A 19,321-nucleotide genomic window follows, 5' to 3' on the forward strand; every position below is an offset into this window, starting at 1 on the left:
TCGAGTTTTGCTCTTTTCTTCTTCCTCATATTCTTTTTTTTTTCCCCCCTCGAAGAACTTGCACGTTTTTCTTTTTTCAGGGAGAGAGGAAGGCGTTTCTTATTTTGCCTCTCTTTTTCTTTCTCTGTATTCCGTGGACCGTAACGAAGAAGAAATTTTTCGCGCACAATTTTCGGTATAATTGTTCAACAGACGAAATTTCAACTTTAATGGCTATTTCTTTTTTATTACTCTGTTTTTATTATTTTATAATTAATTTTCTAGAATTTTTGAACTGATCTATACGATGGCAACACGTTTTGATCTTCCGTATAATAGGATTATTTATCTTATTATTATTTATCCTATTATTTATCTTAAGATATTCTTTTATCATTTAGATATCCTTTTATCGTTTTAATATGGAAATTTAATTTTCAATAAAAATTATGCTTTGATGATATAAAATAAATTTAGGTTAAATTGGTAAAATAAAAATCATCATTTTTTTACATAGTTCTTATATTTTTTTTTTTAATAAAATTTTTTCTCTTAATTTTAATGCGCAAAATAAAAATATTTGACGTTAAATTTTGTCACGTATCGTTTTCTGTGCTTGTTTCCACTTTTACTGCACGAAGGCTAAATAGATTGCCAATAAAACGTTTCTTTACCATTCATTAAGATCTGCTTGGCCTTGAAGAGATTTCAAGGAAGACGCGTGCGTGAACGCGCGGGAAAACCATGTTGATTCGTTGGTTCATTCAGACTACAAGAATTCAATTGATTTTGTTCTTTTTTAATTTTTTTATTCAATAAATATTTGAAATGTTATAATAATGAATAAATTCTGATAATGGAATTATTTATTGAATCCTTTATAATATCATATAACTAAAAAATTACATAATCAATATTTTATTTCAATATCTTAAAAACTTTTTATTAATTATTTATCATTATATTTTATTGTATTTTATTATATCAATATAGTATAGTTTATCTATAATAATTTTATGACTGTAAATTAAATATTATTATTATTAAATATTATTAAATATTATTAAAATATTATTAATTATAATCTTTTGTTTTTAAAAGCTAATAAAATTATAATTATAAAGTATCAACAGAAGAATTTGCTAAATGCTTCTAATTTAATATATCGTAATTTTAAAAATGTTAAAAAATAAAACATACTTATGATAATATAATTTTTTAAAACATTATTATAACTAATATTAATAATATAGAATTTTAATGTTTATTTAATAATAATTTTTAAATAATTATAAATTTAATAAATATTTTTTTAAATTTTACAAAAGTAGGCAAAAAATATCAACATGAATATACAATAACATATAACGTTCGAAGAGATTTATTAGAAAATTTTAGAATATAAGAATTCAATATAATAATTTAATTGAAATTAATTAATTTATTAGTTTTGATTTTCAAAAATGATGAAATTATTTATATATGTCTCGTCATTCTCTTCTTGGAATTTTGACTAATCGAAACTTACATATTTTTTTCTTTTTTATACTATTATGGTGGTAATATTCTCACGTCATTTCCAAAAAAAATAAATTGCAAACTCATCATTTTTATTATCTTAACATAATCATATGATTTTTAATCATCATATGATTAAAAATTCGTATAATTACAGCAAATATCATTAATATGCCATATATATATATATATATATATATATATATNTATATTCATGTTTATATTTATAATATATTCATTACAAAGATTTGCAAATAATTAAATTTTTTATTTTTTATAAAAGAAAAACATGATATTTGATAAATCTACAAAATTATAAAATTAAATAAAATTTTTAATTATCATTTATATAACGTCAAAATACATAAACTATATATGAAAATAAAATCTGTAATAACTTGTAACAACGAAACATTTTAATCATTTTTGAAAGTTAGAAAATAAAAATTATTTTTTAAAAAATAATTTCATAATTAAACTAAAGTTAATAAATTAAAAGTAATTTTATTTCACATTACAATGAATTATAAAATATTTTATATTTGATATTTATTATATTATATTTTATTATATTTTAGTAATAAAATTGAATTATTTTACGATATTTAATTTCAATAATTCTTGAATAATAAATATACGAATATAACACATAGATAGAATTTATATTTCCAATTAATACAATAAAATTAAAGATTATTTCAAAAATTACATCAAAAAACGCTTATTGATATAAAATATAACATAAAAAATTATTTTAATAACCAAATATTTTTTGTTTATTATAAATATATTTCAAAATAAGCAATAAAATATCATAAATAATATGTTTAAACAATTATTTTTTAAATCCGTTATTTGAATAACATTCATATATAACTTTAATTAAAATAAATTATTAGTTATTTAGCACTGTTTCTAAAATAAATTTGTCAAAAGATCATCGAAAGATCTTAATATGATGAAAAAAGCAATCGAAAAGTCGGCCGAAATGAAAGAGAAGCGGAGAATGTTGAATTTACGCAGTTAGCAATCGATCGAATGAACGACAAGGTTCAGGATGCAGGATGGTATCTCTTGTTCGGATGACGTGACCTGTTCAAGGCCATCCATTTGTCCTGCGTAAAATGGATAGATGTCGTCCCTGTGATAGAAAGGTGTCTGGTAGTGTCAAAATCATTGCTAACCAGGGCCACGCGTCTATTAGACATACATTATTCAACGCAATATCACGAAAAAGTCTCGTTGCGAATTCAGCACGATGCACCATAACCGCGTAGCAACAGGGGCCCGGCAACAGGACCTGCTCTCAGCCTCTCCCTCTCTTTTGGTCTTTGGTCTGCGTCGTTCTAGCTTTCGGTAATATCAATCTTCTCTTTTTCTTTTATTTCTCTCGGTCTCTCTTTCTCCATAGTTCTTGGACGAGGAGAGCACGTCCGTCGCTTTCTCGTTGCTCGTTAACAACGACCGCAATGGGGAGAACTACTCGATGGTGGCACTGACGCGACAGTTCTTTTCTGTACCTTTTCGGCAATCCAGAAAGAGAAAGAGAGAGATTGGCAAACTTTGAAGGAGCGCTACCTAACGGAATGTTTTGCTATTGGTCAACGAACCGGTAAAGAAGAATGCAGCTCCGCCAATTCGAAGCAATTTTCAATAATCTCACAGTTGAGAAAAGAGAAACCAGTCGATATAATTCGTTTGTGAAAAAAGATCATGTAAAAGAAAAGAAGGACAATACTGGAATGGATAAACAGAAAAGTATGGACAGTAATAACATTTAATAAAGAGTCAACTTCTGTCGTGAAATATGAGATGTGATTTCACGATGAAAACAATCATTTTGAATTGTATACACAAGATATTAATTTTTTTTCTCATGTATTTGTATTTCTATTTTTAGTTATGTAAATAATTCAATAGACAAGATATGAATGAAATATAAATTACAGTAATTTTGCTCACTACTAACGCAAATATAGTATAAAAAAGAGTTCATGATGTGACGACATTACGTATTACATTGTTGGAACGCTTTTAAGTGGACACATTTGTATTCTAATGTACCTTATGTAAAAGATACCATTCGCAATACTATTTTTTCGATAGTTGTATTACAAAATTTGTATATATTGATTTTGAGAGCATATGTATTACTTTATGTATTACTAATATTACTAGTATTTGCTATTTAGAAAAAATGATCATTAAATTGTAGACAAATATAATTTGTTTTAATTAATTCTTTAATATTTAATTTGTAACATAATACATATAATTGATATAAATATGATAAAAAATATCTAATTATTTTGAATATTTTATTATTGTATATTAAAGAAAAGCAATTCAATTTTTATACAATTATCTTTAATAATGGCTAATTCTATAATAATATTAATTATTTTAATAAACTCGATTAAATATATATATATTATAAAAAATATATACATAAAAGTATAATTTGGATAATTAAAAAGTACAATATACAATATTTGTGTTATATAATATATAGTATTATATAGTTAAACATACATAATTATATATAGTTAATATTTATTCATATAATATTTGTGAAAAGTTTTTAAATATCTTAATAGAAAAATAATGACATCATAATAATATAAAGAAAAATCATTTAAGGAAAAATATTTAAAATCAAAATAAAAATTATTAAAATAAGGAATAATTAAATAAATAAAATTATATATAAAGTTATATATAAAGTTAAATTAATTTTATATAACTTTATATTTTTAAATAAATTTAATTTTTTTTTTTATTTTAAAAAATAGATATTAAAATCACTTGAATTCAAAGTTTTTTATATGTATTATATTTTAGTAAAAAAAATCTGATTATTTTCTATCATCTTATTTAATACAATATATTTGTATTTTGTTTTTTTAAATTTTTTGAATTTTTCATTTTTTTTAATATTAAAATAATGTAAATATTTAAAAATATTGTGAATGTTTTTTTCTTATCTATCATTTTAAATAACAACATCTAGATATGTTTTTTTTAATAAATATTTTCATATTTATCAATGTTTTTTTCTCTTATATTCGTCTTAATAATGTAATGCAAAATAAATCTTTTAAAAGATCTTCAAATGTGAAAAAATTATCAAATTGTAGCAATATATTGTTTTTATCAACTATTTTAATCGAAAACATAGTATTAATTTCGTATTTGAATATAAAATATTATAAATTAATCTTTATTAAATCATAATAAATTTCAATTATTATTAATTATCGTGTTTGTAGAATAAAAGTGATTTATCTTTGCTACAAAATCCAATTTAATCATACATGCAAACATGACGTTCAAGAATGTTTATTTTGAACGGAAGTGAGTGGGCGTCATACTGAATGAAAAGGATTAATACAAGCAAGGACTTAAGAGAGAATAACGAAACCCTGACATGAATACGGCTTGTCGATAATAATTTTTTTGCATTTCATGAAAAATTTTAATATTAATATGTTACGTGTCAACTAAATATATAAATCTATTAATTATTATAGCAATTATTTAAAACGAGGAGTTGACAATCCATAAAATTTCTCAAATATCTAGAAATGAAATGAAATTATATAGATAAAATTTTTAAATTAAATCATTTGAAATTTTAATTAAATCGCGAAATAAATTTTAATTACGATTGCATATAACAAAACTTTTAAAATATTGAAAAAATTAGCATTGTATTATTGAATTTTAAATAAAAAATTATTTATTATAATATATTGTTGTATATACTTCTTATATTGTATAATTTTTGTATAAAATCGATTTCATAATCGTTCGAAATCACATACCCATCTTTTTTATAATGACCAAACTTTTGCTTTAAAAATATATGTTATTTCACAATATAAAATAAGCGTAATTTTTATGATTAACATAAAATATTTTTAATATGATTCTTAAACGATCGAAAGGAAATATTTTAACAACTGAATTAACTAAACTATTATTTGTATTTCTCCTTAAATGATTCGCATAACTTTGGTTCACACCTGCCATTTATGCTTCGAATGCTTTCACGGCTCTATAATTAAGCGTGTACGAACATAAATACAAACATTTGTGATCATGCTGTGTATGTGTGTGTGTGAAAAAATGTTGTTATATATATATATATATATATATATATATATCGAGGTGTAACATTTTTTCTGAGAAACATTTGCAAATATAACATTTATGCTTTACGGCTCTAATGTTCACACCTTCGCAAATTTCTTTTCCGGTCTCTTAATATTCTGAGACAATTAGCAAAATTTGAAGTTAGAATGTTTCCTTCTAAACTTTAATATTCGTATTAGCAATGTTCCGTGGAAGTCTATTGATACTACTTAAATATTTCAATGAGATAATCAGAGAAATAATATTATATATATTATATATTATATTATAAATTATACATTAATAAAAAGAAATTTTATTAGATTTTAGAATATATATATACATATTTTTTACATATTTTATAATTTTACATATTATTTAAATTTTTAATAATTTTTAATTATTTTTTTAGTTTCAAAATATATATTATAATCTTTAAAAAATGAATTATACATAAAAAATATTTTAACAAAATAAATAAATCAATATGAAAGAAATTAATTTAAAAATATATTTTTATAATATTCTTATGGAACCAAAAAATATATACAATCAATCGCAAAAGTATTTATATCTTCAAAATATTTTGAAAAATCTAATTTGAATAAAAAAAAATTTATATATAGAGCATAATAGATTATATATAGCAATTTATTTTTCGACAAAAAATCTTGAATACGTGAAATCTTCAAATTTTTATCATTTTTGTATATAGTTTTAATTGAAAATATTTTTTATAAAATTATAATATAAATATAAAATATAAAAGAATTTAACTGGAAGAATCAAACTTATAAGTTTAAAATATTTTATAAATTAATATTTTCATCTATTTCGTATATTATTACGAACTTATATTTAAAAAAATTTTAAGATTTGCTTTTGTCCTGTCCTTTCCTAAAATTAATAAAAAAAATCATTAATAAAAAAAATTGTTTTGTATATAATAATCTTTTATCATCATTTACATATTTACAATATTTATAAATATTTCTCAAAAAGAAGATTAGAAATAAATATCTTTTATGTAATTATGTTATAGAAATATAACATTTATTATCAATGAAAAAAAGAAACATAGATCTATTTTTCAACAATTAAAATAAAACAAAAAGACAAATGTAATAAAAATGTTAAAAAAATTTTCATACATAGAAATTTATTAATTAATAATTTTTTAATTATCAGTTTATTTTAATAATTTCTCGCAGTATTAAACATATTAATTCTAATTAAATTTAATTATATTATTCCATTTCAATAATGTTTTAAATTTTTTGTTTTTGATGTTATGTACATACAACTTATGAGCTGAATTCGTATAAGATGTACTGAATACTTTTGCGACTGACTGTACGTATACAGAAATATAATTAAAATTTTATTATTGTTACGTTTAAAAACATTTGCATTACGTTTCAGGCATATAATTGATACAAGGAATAAACATAAGAGCGAAGGGCTGTGGAACGGCGAACGTGCCTCAACAATAAAGCGGTAAAAATTTCAAAGTAAATGTTCCCAAAACAATTCACCGGTTCTCGGTACGCGTTAGGGTCGAGTTCTCACCTGACCCAACAACGAGAAATACGAATAGAAGGTGGCATTAGTACGTGAATACGTCCTCCTCGCGCTACGAAATAACCAGTAAATCCTTACCCGAACACGAGCTATGTTTTACGACGGTAAATTGCTAATCCATAAACCTCGAACTGTACTTACAGAATACTTGACAAGTAAAAGGACCGCGTACAAGAAAAATTTACAACGTTTGCGCCGCGTCCCTTCTTATACCGCTGCAATAGGCTTTATCTAAATTAACGTGGAGGGTTCTGAGTTGGGACAAAAGAGATAAATAACAGGTTGAAACGTTCCTTCGAATTACTCGAGTATACGTTATCTTTATCTTATTAAGAATTTATAGCTATTAATTTATTGTTTATCGTGTAAACTTTCAGTTTAAACCACTTAATTTTATATTTACCTTTGAATGTCATAACCGGTGTTTCTAATTTTCCTATTTTAAAGTTAATTTTAACGCTAGAATTATTGAACTTGTAAGTATTTAAATATTTGTATATAGGGTGTCTCATTTTCAAACATCTTGGTTTTCTCATTATTATTCGTAATGAAAAATGTTCAGATAAACATTAAATATTGTATATTCTGATGTTATTAATTTTTTTATGAATAAATATTAGTAAAGATCATATGAAGATTAACTTTGTTTTTTTAAAAGAACTTTTTTTTAATATCAATCGATGCAACTAGATATTCTTTATAAAAAAAATATTAATATTACATATATTTAAAAATTATTAATTTTTAATTATTAATTATTAATTTAGTAGATATTTTGATTCAAATTTTTTAAAATTAATTGTATGAACAAACGAGGATTATTTTCTCTTCGAATTTATTTCAAACGATAAAAAAATTATATTTATTGAAAAACATATCGATGAATAATATATAGAAATACGATTTAAAAAGAACTAAGAACTTAAATTACACAATCAAATTACACAATCATATTATTATGATTATTTATCTTCTCTTTGTGCAAACTAACATAATCACTTTTTAAAAAAATACATCCATTAACTTGTCTAAAAAAAATTCAATTAAAGTAATATAGTTTATTAGAAATTATGAACAATTTGTTATGATTTATAATTTATCTATTTACATTAAATTTAATTAAATTCTCTTCATAAATTCTAATTTGACTGGTTTCGTATAGTAAACAATTAAAAATGAAAATTGAAATCCCAATTTAACGAATTACGGATGCAGTTAACGGTTTATATCTGTGCTAGCTTGTATTCTGCATTGGTTCTGCATTGGCCCTTTCACTCTTTGTTCCACAAGTAAATCTCTTGAGTCTAGACTTTAACACGAGGTATGGTCTTCCGAACCTGACACTGAAGGAACACCCACAGTAACTTTATCTCTACCTCATTATCGGATCGTCGTTAGCCGTGAACTTTGCCCTCGTACCTGTTAGCAGATCGGGCCACCTTTGCTTTCATTACCTACAACGAAGTGAAAGATCCGGTCCGTTCTCTAAGGTAACACTAATTACATCTTAGATAAGCATAAAACACATCTTTTTGCACTTTTTATTATTTGGAATGTTAGCTTTTGTATATTTCGTGTGAAACTTGAAATAAAGATCATATCGATATTGCTATTATTATTATTAAAGGATATATATCTTTGCAGACTCTACAGATTGTTTAATCAAGTAGATTCTGTATCAAAATACAAAATTTGAATGAATAATAATAATTATATAAAAAAAACAATAAAATAAAAATAAATAAAATAATATATTATAGTATAATGATATTTTGTATTTAAGGTATATGGAAAGATGATTTTATAAACAAAAACAAATCAAAAATATGAAATAAATTTTTTCATTTAAAATCTTATTTTTGAAAAATCAAATTTGTAAATTCGATTATACTTCATTAAAAAATCTATATATTAATTTTCATTTTCTTAAAAATGAGAATTTAAGAAAATTTTATTATATTTTTTACTTATTTTTATATTTTATACGATCTATACACTATAATATATATTCGTATTCAAACGAGAATTTATTTTCGAAAATTTTCAAATTTGATTTTCTCTCGATAGAATTCTTTTTAAAAAATAATTGTATTCTATATTTTCGCACGCGTATAAAATCACTTCTATTTTTTTTGTACTATCAATTACTTATAAATCGCATTATTTTTGAGAAAAGCATATCTAGAAGTCAAACCTAACCTAACTTTCCATACCAATTTACACCGTTAATTCAATTGCGCTAAATTCATGCTTTATTTAAACGAATCTTGATCAGCGATACACAATTTCATTCTATGTATCGCATGCATCTTACTTAAACGAGTTAATAAATCTTGTTGTGCATACAGTATGCATTATCTTGTTAGCCTAGCGTAATCAATCGAAGAGAGAGAGAGAGAGAGAGAGAGAGAGAGAGAGAGAGAGAGAGAGAGAGAGAGAAGGAAGACCCGTTGACCGAGTTACCTACGTACACCAAGACCTAGAGACGTTCCATTGAGAAAACAAGCGATGAATGAACGAACAAACCGGATGTCGAAGGAGCCGCGCACTCAGGTAAAAGTTATCGAGCACTGGACACGATTAAGCTCGGCCGGTTTTATCTACCACTAGCGCCACAGCTCTAACACCGTTGGGTAGTTATGCGCTGCAAGTACCGGTACTATCTTACCCGATACATCTCTCAATTACAACTATTAACTAAACTTCTTGTTTTCTTTAATGATGTTGTACAGGTAAATAGTATTTGCACGTTATCTACACTACCATCTGGTATTCGAGCACGCGACCAGTTTCAAAACACTTTATTTACGATCGTTTCACTTGCTTTTCAATTATCTTTTTCAATCAAGGCGGCAACACTTATTTACCGTGAGTACACGGTATGTACAAATAGCGTGAAATATTCATTACGGTACGGATAGTATTTATTCCTTCATTTTTTTTTAAAGAGAATAAACAATAAATAAATAAATAAACGATAAATGTTGAGAAATACGATCTATGCATAAATCGATTAATAAAATATTGTTGTTATATTTAAAATGTATATATTAATATTATAAATAATTTAGTGATACTTTTTTAAATATTCTAAATAAATAAAAATTTTTATTCTAACGATTATAATATGCCGCAAGAATTTGATTATAAAATTATAAAATATGTCAAAAAAATAGAAAAACACTGTTTTAAAATCGGTATCATACTTGGTTTTTTTAATTATAAATATTCTTTGTTCCAACACACTATTTTTTCTTTTAAACATCTATGAAAAAGTTTTTATTATGTTTAGACACAATTAATTTTGTGTCAAAAAATTTTAATCAATAATATGTTTATTTTTATTATTTCTCAAACTCCCTGTAAAAAAAGCATTTGTTGTTATAAATTCTTTAATTGAGTAGGATAAAAAAAAATATTTTGAATAGAATTGTTACTAAATTTCAGCAATAAATTAAAAAATGAATGACATTCTATACAATTAAATGTAAAAATTAATTAAATAAAAAATATTGAAATATATTTTATAAAGTATTTCATGGAATAAAACTAAATTGAAAATTTCTAATGCATCAAAAGCCAAGACTCAACCTTGGATGTCGCCATGCAAGGACGTTCATTGATCGATAAAACCACGAGGAGTCCCTGTATCTCATCTCATTTCCTTTCCTCTGTTACCATGCGTATAATTTATTTTTATGTGTAAATAACTTTAAATTTATCAATCGGATAGCACTATTCCGTTTCTTTTTACGATATAAAAATTTGTAGAATATTTAATCTTTCATAATAATAATATTATGATATTTTTATTATAATATTAATAATATTTTTTTATCACAAAAATGGAGATATTTTCAATAATTCATAAAATATTTCATTCTCGAGCATAATCTCATTCTTGAATAATTTTACATCTACATTAGAATTCTTGACTATAATGAAAGATACAAGAAAATATGTTACGACTTTTATGGCGAATTATAATTAATTGCAAGAAGAAAAATCAAAGAATCAATTTATGGATTAAAATAAAAGATACAAATATGATTATAAAAGTAATAATTTAAAATAATAAAAATTATCAAAGGACAAAAAAGAGAATTTGAAATGAAATCAACTTTTTAGTTTTATTTTAAATGAAAAGTATAAAAAAAAGAAGTATAATGGTATAATTTCGATTATTGTATATTTGTGTACATTGATTTTTCTCATTTCTCATTAATAGGCAAGTAAGTATTCTTGTAAGAACAAGGAACAATTCGTATAACATAAATATAAATTCGTACACGACTATTATCTTCGAAATGGTTGCCTGTTGCCTTATAATTGTACAGTAGTGAAATGCGTTGTAACACTTTTATGGGGTCTCGATTCGTGAAGCGAATAACTTAACTACTTTAATGGGTGGTTCAGTATATCGCACTTCATTCACATTCATTAATCGCATTAAATATACATAAGATATTATAGTTAATTTTTTTGTTATTGTTCGCAATGAATATATAGATTCTACAATAAATCCAAATCCAAACAATTAAAAATTAAATTATTATGATTATTATTCAAAATTATGATTATTAATTCAAAAGATTATAAACAAAAAGAATAAATTTTTCAAAATTTTAAGTCAAATGCATATGCTTATTTAAATTTCAATTCCTTTTTTCTATTTTTATTTAATAAATTTAAATTTTCTTTAATTAATTGTTCATTACATACTATATAATTAATGAGTTTTATTTATAATACATTGAAGAAGAATTCATGAAGAATGTTTTCATTAATTGAATCTGAATAATAGAAATCACTTTTGTTAGAATTTAATGAATATATATTGCAATTATATTTTAAATGCAGTAATTAAAATATTTTTAAAATATTTTTTTTTAGACTAATTTTTAACTCTTAACTCTAATATCTAAATGAATATATGAAGAAATTAAAAATCTATATATATATATATATATATATTTTCTTTTAAGAATAAAATTGCGACTTATATAATAAAATCCTAAAATCCATTTTATCGATCTTTAACATTTTCAATATTCTAAAGTTTCAAAAATTTTTGAAAAATTTAGAATTATTTATTTCATTAAAATAAACTAAAATAAAAATATACATATATATACATATATATGTGTTATAATTAATAACATTAATTGCAATGCATAATGTAAAAATTCAAAAACTTCTTCATTCTTTCCGCATGAGCGTCCGAGAAAAACAGATTTAAATACCTCGTGCTATTGAATTAATCAAAAACTATAACGGAAAACGAGGCAACAAAACCGTTGCAACGGTGCATCCACTGCACATCGGTTTACCGAAGCGGAGAAGTCAAGGACGTTCAAAGCACATTCTATCCTACACACGGAGTTGGTTGCCGCGTGTTGTCTAGGTCGTGCAAGACCGAAGGCGTAGAGGAGGAGTTTGGAATCCGAGAGACGCGAATAGCTGACTCGAAGTCCGTGAGAAATCGGTTTATAGTCTCATGAACGCTCGTTGGAACGTTAATCGTTTTTACGGAAAGGATATGCCTTTTCCGATAAAACCAGTCGTGTAATAGCACTGTCTCTTGTCAAGTCGCTTTAAATGTACAATTATAGGTACCTTCCGGTTTTTGAAAAAAGATATGTATGAAATATTCGACTTTAATTTGTTACCTAAAATATTTTTATCATAATTAGCAAATATTTTATAAAAATATTTCTTACAAAATTTAAATAATGATTAATATTTAAATTTTCATTGACAAATTTAGATATCAATTGGATTAAAATGGTCTATGGATTAAAATGGTCTATGGATTTTAATGATCTATCAGCTAACAATAGATTAAAATATAATTCATATTTTAAGAAATAGAAAAATTAATTTTTTTTCTTTCTTTTTTATATTTCATTTATCTATTATTTATTGATAATTAATTTGAATGAAAAATTCCATTCTTAAATAAAAACGATATAATATATGTCATTATGTTATTAAGTTTTTAATCGAATTGAGGCAATATTTAACAAATTTAAATATGCTAATTCCAAATAACACTCTATCCTACCAAAAGATTTGGCGTGTGTTATAAGCATAAAATTAGGAAGAGGAGACTGCGTGGCAATACAAACAATATCAAATGACACTGCATTTATCTAAATGTTTTGAAAATACTATCTTTATATTTAATACAATCTTATTATAAGTGTTACTGTTATTTCTTGAATTTTGAAATTGATTTATTTATTTGTAATATATAATATATTTGCAATATATAATATAATGAATTGAAATAATTCTTATTACTATAGCATTTTATAAAAATCAATAAATTTTATTCATAAAATCTATTGTAAATATTAATATGTAAAGAAAAATTACATTTTTTCAAATTAAATCAGTATTTGAAAGAGTAACTAAGTAAATTATAATAAATAATATAAATTCAATCAGAATAATAAAAAAAAATGAATTATATTTCTTCAAAATGTCAATAAATATTGAAAATATTTATATAAACTTTGAGAACTGATATGATAAGTAGTTAAATTAATCTTTAAAATTACTATTGTCCATAAATAAAATTTAATAGCATTTCATATTTAAAAATATATTTATCCTTTCTATTTTTTTTAGATTAAAAAATTGGATATCTTATTGCTAAAAAAGCAAAGAAAAAATTTATTAAGATCAAAGTATGTATTATAAGAATTAAAAAATATTTCCTAATATAAAAAATACAGAAAAAAATACTTTCAAGGATAACAACTAGAATTCAAGTGAAACGTGTTTCAAACGTTTCGTTATAATTATATATTATATATTAAATGATTTTAAAGTATTGCTTTATAAATATTATTTTCAGTTAAACAATTAAAATGATTTTCGAAAGTGTTAATAAAAAACATCGTTAAGAAATATCAAATATTAAGAAATAAAATAAAAATATAAAATATAATTTTAAGAGAATTGAAATTCTTTCACAAATTTGAACGAACTTTCACTTTTGAAAATGTACCATTTTATACAAGCATACAAATATCTACAGTATCATACCTAATTTTTCAAAATAAGCATTAAACCTATATCCATTAATTCTTTAATATTTAAAAATTTTTATAATGCTTATTGTAATCAAATTTTTTTTATTATTTTCTATAAATTTTCAATAAATATAAAATATTCAAAATATTATGGTGTTAATCTATAATTTTTATCAATTGAATAAAATTTTAATTATTTAATAAAATACTATCATGTTAATTTATAATTTTCATCAATAATTATTGTTTATTTGATACATTTTGTTTGTATTTGTTAATAATATCACGTGCTAATTTCTTTCTCTCTTTCTTCTATAATCTCTTTCAATCCTTTCATCTTGGATCCATGGAAAGCGACCTGTTGCCAAGGGAAGGCTTAAAAGTAAACAACGTTACGTCATCAGGGTTCCTGTCTAGCTTGGTCGATGTGCCAACTCAAAGCTCGTGTCTGTTCATTCTATCTTTATTTCCCTATCAAGATCTAAGTTCATTCTTCAACGATATATAAACAGAGCAAGATCAATTCGATATGTTACAATTTGAAATAAGTATTAGTGGTCCTTTGAAGATGAAAAATATTACATACAACATTAATTTATATATTTTAAAATCACATAATCAATATTTGTAATTATTTCTTTTTTGATTAACTATAATATTATAATATAAATATAAAAATAAATGTGTGAAGAAAACTATCTTCTAAATTCTTAATTTTAATTATATTGTTGTCATGGATAACAATATAAAAACCAATAATCATACATAATCTATACATAGTCATTAATATTAAACAATAATAATCATTTTTTTATATGAATAGCAAATTAAAAGTTTCGGATATCAAAATATATAATATATCTATCCTGGAAAATTTTCAATACTAGTGAATATAAAATTTGTAATAAAGAAGAACTTGATAATGATATAATAAAGGATAATGAAATAGTAAAAAATAAATTACAATTGTCAAAAATTTCGAAAGTTTCGAATAAATTGAATGATCGCTAGAGCGATTTCAATGCTCGCAATTTTGTGTACCTCATAAGAGGCCACACATTGGCAACCGATAACTGAATAATAGGAGGAAGAAAGAAAGGATATGAGAGAAAGAGAGACTTGGGAAAGAGAATGAGAGGGAGTGAAAAAAGCGGCCGAGCAAGAACGAACACACGGCGAAGCATGCGGCTTCTTTCCCGGAGGGTCGCACTGGTTATTCGGCCTGCGAATAATAATCATAGCGGTCGCCCTCCTGGTCGTTTCGGTTTCCTTTTCTCTTTCCCTCTCACGGATCCCTCCCTCTCTTTCTTTCCTCCGCTGCATAGCAACAAGGACCGTTTTCTCTTTCACTCTTAAGGATTGCGAGAAGCCCGTCGTCCACACATGAGGCTGGAGAGGACGGAAGGCATGCCAGCGAAACAGAAAGAAGGTAGAGGGGGAGGACAAAACACTTTGAATCGAGAAAGTGAGAGGATATAGGCCGGGCATCAAAGAAAGATAGAAATATAAACGAACGCAGAAAGAGTGGCTGACAAAATCTCTTTTGGAGGAAAAGAGTATGGATAAGGAAAGATGATAAAGAAACGAGAGAGAGAATAAGTATATATAAAGGACTTAAAGGAGAGAAAAACAAGAAAATCTATATAGAAACGATTGCATTAATCAAAGAAAATCAAAATACAAATTATAAATATGGAATTATAAATAATTAAATGTTAGAATAATTTTTAAATACGTTTAGAATGAATAAAAAAATAAATAGATGTGTGTAATTATAATTTTAATTATATGGTAAATTATATATTGTTCTTATATCTATTTGTTATTGTATGCAAATTATATTATTTTTATTTTAACATGTTAATTTTATATTGTAACTAAAATATAATATCCCAAAAAAACTTTATAGTTTAAACATAACAATTCATTTAAATTTATTTAAAATTATTAATAGACTATTACTAGAAAGTAAAGCATATAATACCAATTTTACATATATACCATATATACAAAATGGTATATATATTTAAGAAAGAAAACAAATTAAAAGCAAAGTAAATCATATTTATTATAGATATTGCAAATGCATTAAATTCTTTTCGCGTCATCCAATTGTACAAAGATAAAAATATACAAAAAAATAATAAAACTATTAATTCAAAGAAATGTTTTAAATATTTATAATAATATAAATATAATTATTGTTTTCAAAAAGAAAAAACTTCAAATCATCAATATATTTAAAAAAAATTCATAGCCAAAGAATTAGATATCATAACAAACATTTATTAAAGTTATGTAAATAGTGAAAAGTATATTAAATTAAGAAAAAAATAATTAAAAAAATGTATTATGTATATATATATATATATAATTCCAAAAGCATTTAATAATATATATATTGATATATAGATATTTTAATTTATCTTATTCATTATATGGCAATATTTTAATGAATTGTTTGATTTAATTAGAAATATTATATAATAAACAATTTAGAACAATAAAAGCATTAAAAAGTTAAGTTATAAGAGAATCATGTAATAAAAAAAAAATATTGTATAAATTTATAATTAGACATATAAATTTAGAAAATATTTCTTTCAGTATGTTTTTTGTATATTCGTTATAAAATATAAATTTTTCTAGAAAAAAAAAACTGAATGAATAAAGAAAATAAAAATATAAAAACTTTTTGATTCAAAAAAAATTCAAAGATTTTTAAAATCTAACGTTCATATCAGATCAAACTTTCACTTTTCTTTTCATTCTTATCCAGTTAGAAACTGCAGGGTTAACAAGAAAAACATGAATCGAGGTTCTTGGCTTTGGTCCAGGATGCAAAGGGCTCTTAGGAGTCCATGTGTGACTCAGCAATCATATGGTTAGTGACGTCAGAGACTAGCAAAATTGATCGAACTAAAAGCAACGACCGATAGAACTAACCGGTGCTTGTATGTAGTCCATCCGGATCTTGCTCGTACACACTAACTCGCATTAGATTTTTCTACCTGCTAGACCGGATAAATATTTCCATAGAGACCTTTCGCTTTCTTGGAAAAGAAACATAAAATTTTGTACAAAGAGACAACGAAATTATTGCACACTGACAACGATAAAATTATAGAAATAACAGTGATGAATTGTAAATAAATTTTTATTTACTACTTACACATATTTTTCTCCAACATAAAAAATTTCAACATAAGAAATCTTCCAAAGAAATTTCTATTAAATTAAAAGAAATAAAATATTAAGATTTTTAAGTATTTATACAAATCATTATCATGATTAGAATTATATGAAACAAAAAATAATATTGTTCATGATGAAAAGTATATATAACAGACATTATTTTCTCAATGTAATATAAAATTATTAATAGCAAATTTTAATAGCAAACTCATTAATAACAAATTTGATTTGACATAAAAATAATTAAATTATAAATTATAAAATTATATATTTGTATATATTTTTTAAAATATTAATAAATATATTTCATAAATCAGTAAATAGTTGAATTAATGATACCATTGCTCTCTTAAATTTTTCGATAATAAGTTTAAGAAAAAATTTCTTTTCGAAATTTATAAAAAGATTTTAAACATATATTAAAAAACGAATTGTTAATGTTGATTGTAATATTATGAATTATTAATTTTAATATTAGAGTGATTTATGAATTACTATTTCTATATTTTATATATTCATAAATAACATTTTTTTCATCTATTTTTTTCCTCTATTTCTAATGATCTCATTATCTTCCAACGCAATCTTTATTATGGGATGATAAGAGTACTTCATATTATCAAACTCATACCCCCATATTTTATCATGCTTATCACATTTGATATTTGTAATTGCATGGTAGATGCGGTTAAAATTATTTTTCAAAAATATCTAATATTCCAATTCCTAATATTTGTTAATTCAAAATATGAATGAATTCTTTTAAATTTTCAAAGATAAAAATTATTGTACTATTCAACAATTTGATATAAATATACATATAAACAATTAAATTTCATTAAAATGTGCTATCAAAAAACAAATATATATACATTTTAATTTAATAAATTTTGAAACTAAAATATTTTGATAGTATACGAAATGAAATTGTATAAACTAATATATGTTTATAATTATATAATGTTACAAACTTCTTACGAAAAAGTAAATGCAGTGTCAGTTTCATCTTAAATTGATTCGTCATCTGCAAGGCATTTTCATTATTTAGCACGCAGATATGTATGCGCACGCACGTGTGCGTCGAGTGAAATAAAACGCGTAAGGAACTTGGTATTGTTAACATTCATTCAAGGTACACTGACAACTGTTTCCTGAAAACCTTGAGAAACATATTCTACAAAAAAATATATTATTGATATTTTATTAAATCTTATAAAACAAATTAAATTAAATTATTAATAATTAATTAAATAAATAAGTTATTATTTACTAGTTAAAATATTTCGAAATATGGAATAGATATTATACAAAATGTTTCACAATAACCATTCATCTTAAACTGATTAGAAACGGATTAACTAACTTTTCGATAAGAATATGTTTATACGTAAAGAGGGATAGAGGAGTGACGATGCAAATGAAAAGAAAAGAGAAAATGGTGGACAAAAACATTTTCTGAGCACAGCTGCCGCTCCACTGGCGAGGTTTATCATTCTAAACAGGGGAGATTTCTCTCTTTATGTTCTCTTTCATGTTCAGTTCTCCATCGTCCCTTTCGACCCTGTCGAGTCTTTCTAACCACCACTTTCTCAATTGGCCTGTATTTAATAAATAATAAACAACAAATACAATAATTGTTAAATATTAACTTATTAATTATCTTTAATAATAAAATATCATTTATTTCTTTTAATACAAATAATTATTTAAAGAAATAACTTTTGAATTTTCACTACAAACTTATAATCCATTTAAAATTATTACACTTTATATTTACACTTGTATATTTATAATTTATAAAGAAATTTATTATGTAGAAATAACTATTATATTACTATTTAAATAAATTAAGAAATAACTTTACTAGATTAAAT

General features: G+C 23.4%; 1 protein-coding gene across 1 annotated transcript in view; it reads right to left on the bottom strand.

Annotated features, from left to right (window-relative positions):
* The window catches only part of LOC122717591 (F-box only protein 43-like), a 57,296-nt gene that overhangs the window by 14,192 nt on the left and 23,783 nt on the right, over nt 1-19,321 (bottom strand). The window lies entirely within an intron of this gene.

This window comes from Apis laboriosa, unplaced genomic scaffold (assembly GCF_014066325.1).
Source record: "Apis laboriosa isolate Shangri-la unplaced genomic scaffold, ASM1406632v1 scaffold53_cov140, whole genome shotgun sequence".
Taxonomy (NCBI): domain Eukaryota; kingdom Metazoa; phylum Arthropoda; class Insecta; order Hymenoptera; family Apidae; genus Apis; species Apis laboriosa.